Source organism: Octopus bimaculoides, chromosome 13, assembly GCF_001194135.2.
Source record: "Octopus bimaculoides isolate UCB-OBI-ISO-001 chromosome 13, ASM119413v2, whole genome shotgun sequence".
In the NCBI taxonomy this organism is placed as follows: domain Eukaryota; kingdom Metazoa; phylum Mollusca; class Cephalopoda; order Octopoda; family Octopodidae; genus Octopus; species Octopus bimaculoides.
Genome location: NC_068993.1, coordinates 46,493,530 through 46,497,651, shown reverse-complemented (window position 1 = coordinate 46,497,651; position 4,122 = coordinate 46,493,530). Strand labels below are relative to the sequence as shown.

The following is a 4,122-nucleotide window of genomic DNA, read 5'->3' as shown; positions in this document are numbered from 1 at the left end:
ATCCTTTGTCCCATGAAGCAGAATACCTTTTCTGGAAGTGTAGGCCAATAATCATATTGTATTTAGAAAATATTGACACTGATTTTATTAACATATTTTATTCTTCCGTTTAAAAAACCTTAAATCTAAACTTTATATTTTAAAGCACACTTTCAAAGAAACTCTAAGGCAGCAGTTTTAGCACGGGTTTTCATACGTTTAGCTTTGTCTGTGCTTGTTTCTAGTACGTCTGATTCTGGAATTTGTTGTATCTGGAATTTACTTAGATATTCCTTTGCCTGTTTTGTTACTGAGTATGATGCTTTCTTGTTTTCATGTTTTGAGACAAATTTTAACACCCAGTCATCAGAGTATTTCTGGTAGGTGTCTAGGCCAATTGTGGCAATGTTCATTGTTAATTCCAGTTGTAAAAGTCCACGGCCACCCTCTCGATAATGCATTCTATACATTATCTACAATTTTCGTATTTTCTGTCAAGATTACATATTTCAATAATTGACCAGTTAATGATATTGAAACAGTAAGTTACGACCAGTATGGCTAAAATATTGATCGCTTCGATCCTGTTTCTTGCATTCAACTCTGTCCTAAGTATTACCCTTGCCCTGCGATAACATTCTCTTCTGATCGTTTCCCTCATCACTGAATGTTTGATTCCGTCCCCTTCAAATACCCTTAGGTATTTGTAGCTCTCCGCTGGTTCTAACTCCTTTATGATATACTGCTGGTCAAGATTAACTGCAGATGTTTCTGTCATTTTTATTTCGATAAAAGTAGCCTTTGCATATTTATCGAGGCCAAATTGCATCCTGATGTCACCATTGAATTGTTTCACAGTCGCTAGTAAACCTTGTAACTCTTGGTCACTTCTTGCAAGGAGCTTTAAATCATCCATGTAAATGAGATGATTTATATTTTTTTATCAAACATTTTATAACCGTATTGTACATCATTGAGTAATTTAGAGAGGCATTAAGGCTATACAAAAGAAGAGTGGTGATAGAGAGTCACTCTGGAAAATGCCACATAAAATTCTTACATCTCAAGCATTAAGAGATTCATTGTCACTCTTCAAAGTCTGTGTGATTCTCCATGATCTCATACTTGCAGACAAGAAGTTCTGCAGAGTGGGTGCTATTGTATACATTTTCAGACGTTTCTTAATCCAGATGTGTGGTAGACTATCAAAAACTTTTTATAGTCTATCCAGGCAATCGACAACTTTTTGGGTCGTTTGTGACAATCTTCCAAGACCACCTTATTGATGAGCAGCTCATCTTTACAACCATAGGACTCACGTTTACATCCTTTTTGCTCATTAGGGAATATGCCATTTTCCATAAAAAACTATAGGTATATCCAGTGAAGACAGATGTTAGTATTTTATACATTGTTGTTAAGCTGGTTATGGGTCTATAATTTTTTGGTTTATTTGTTTCTTCATGTTTTGGAAGTCGGAATGTTATACCATTAACTAGCTAAGTGGGAATCATACTAGGTTGTTGCAAACCATTGTTGTTAAGTTTTGTTAGCAGTTCATGGCTCTCTAGGAAGGTATTCAACCAGAAGTTAGGAATTTTATCCTTCCCTGGAGACTTCCATTTGCTTGACTTCCTGAGAGCAGATCTTACATCATCTACCTTGATACCCTCCCACTTTTGCTTTTCTAAGGAGTCTAAGTCTGTAGATATTCTATCAATCCAAGGGTCTCTTTGATTGTGTGTTTTTTCTTCTGCCCAAATTTTATTCCACAATTCATGTATTTCTTCTTTTGATGCAGTAGACATTTTGGTATTTTTCCTATCTTCCTGCAAAAACTTTTGGGGTTATTTTTGAACATGCTGTTGTCCTTGGAGTATCTAACGTAGTTTTCATACCTTGCTATGCGGGTAGCTTTAGCACATACCTTTTGCTTGATAGTTTCTATGATGGTATTGATGTCAAATGTGGTTTTCATATATTTTTTCTTTAATATTCGGATTTTTGTTGATTTGGTAGTCTTGTCAAACTTAGGGTTTTTAAAATATTCTATGCCAGTCCTAAGTAGCTGAATTTGGTGTTGGCTTTCTGTGGGAATGTTGTCGTTTTCTAATCCTTTCACCACATAGAATCGTTGAGATTTTTGCCGATGCGTAGTACAGGTGCTTGAGATCTTTAATATCAACATCATAAGGGGAAATTATATACTTAAGTATATTTCAGGCACTGAGCCTGTAGCTGAAAGAATGATTATTATTATTATCATTTTTTTTCATTATCATCTTCTTTCAATTCTGTTTCCTTTTCTTGCCAAGTGTCTTCCTGACAACTAGGGCAGAGAAACGCACTATATACATTGGTAAGACATTAAAATAAAGATACCAGGTTGTTTATTTAGAAAGTCATGTGAGAAAGAAAAAGGTAAAGAAAGACATTATTATTATTATTATTATTATTATTATTATTATTATTATTATTATTATTATTATTATTATTATTATTATTATTATTATTATTATCATTGCCTTTGCACAGCCTTTAACGCTGGATATGTACTACGGTGTCAGCTGTTCACTACCAGTGAACTAAGGTAACGCTTCTTATTTTTCGAGCACCTTCCGGAGTATTCGAGCGGTTCCAAGCAGTGTTGTTTTCTGCAAGTGATCCACCCTTATTACAACGACTATTTGTTCCACGTACTTCTCGAGATTTTAGCTCACTGTTCCCAGGGCTCCGACAATTATTGGTACTACTGCTACCTATTTCACCAACCACAACTGCTTAACTTCCCAAGCTAACCTGTCATATATCGCAATTTTTCTTTCTGCCTTATCGCATACCTTGTTGTTAGCTGGGACTGCTATATCTATGACGCGGCATAGTTTGTTTTCTTTCTCAATTAAGACTATGTCCGGCTTCCTATAGGTAGCACTGAATCATAAAATCCCATAGGATCTTTGCATTTCTATTTTCAACGATGCCTTCAGGTTTGTGATCGAACCAATTTTTTGCTATGTGAAGTCCATAGTTGTTGCAAAGTGTCCAATGGACAACCTTGGCTATATTGTCGTGGAGTCTCTTATATTCCTTCTGGGCTAGTGGAGTACATTGGCTGGTAATATGCCATACGGTTTCACCGTTTTGTCCACAGATTCTGCACTTATCACTTTCCGATGTGCTGTCTATTCTGTATTTTATGTAGTGTATCCTTAGTGCTTGCTCTTGGAGAGCACAGATTAGAGCCTCCATTTCCGGTTTTAAATCATTTTTAGTCATCCACGGCCATCTTTTTTTTCTGTCTGTCTTATCTTCAACATCCCTATGAAATTGACCATGCATTTTTTTCTTTACCCACCCATTTTCAGTTTCATTAGTTTTCAATTTCTTGTATAATGCTTTATCTTTGCAATCTTTCATACTACACAAGCCTGACCGTCTTGCTTCTAATAATAGCGGTTCTGTGGCATTTTTTACATACCATGCTATATTGTTGTCTTCTGCTCTTATGCTGTGTTCCCATCCAATAAATCATCTTCCCCCTCTTTTTCTTGGTACATACAGTCCGTCTGTGTCATTTTTTGGGTGGAGTGGCCCATATCTAGTTAGCAACTTCCTTGTCATTCTGTCTAAGCTGTTTAGTTCGTCTACTGTCCATGTGATTACCCCTGCTCCATATCTAAGGAGTGAAACCGCCCAGGTGTTGATAGCTTCGATCTTATTCCGTCCGTTTAATTTCGACTTAAGGATCAGTCTCAGTCTGTACAAGTACTCTAACTTAAATTTTTCTATCATTTCTTTCTCCATCAATGTATCCATTTCCAAAATCACCAAGTACTTAAATTCCGTCTTTTCTATCTGCTTCATAACTTCCCCCGACGGTATCATTAGCCCGTCCGTACATTTGATTTTACTTCTCTTCAGGACTAACACACCACACTTTCTCAATCCGAACTCCATTCTGATATCAGCACTGAAGCTATACATCGTATCCACGAGAGAACTGACTTAGGCTTCATCTTTACCATAAAGTTTGAGATCATCCATGAATAACAAATAGTTGACTTTTTGTTGGTGGCTTTTGAATACACACCCAGCTTTTGCTTTCCTAAGAATCAGTGTTAGTGCTATCAAGCACAGTACAAA

At 36.3% G+C, this 4,122-nt stretch overlaps 1 protein-coding gene across 1 annotated transcript in view; it reads left to right on the top strand.

Moving 5' to 3' along the window:
- The window catches only part of LOC106869701 (uncharacterized), a 28,494-nt gene that overhangs the window by 1,059 nt on the left and 23,313 nt on the right, over positions 1 to 4,122 (top strand). The gene's annotated exons all lie outside the window — the stretch shown is intronic.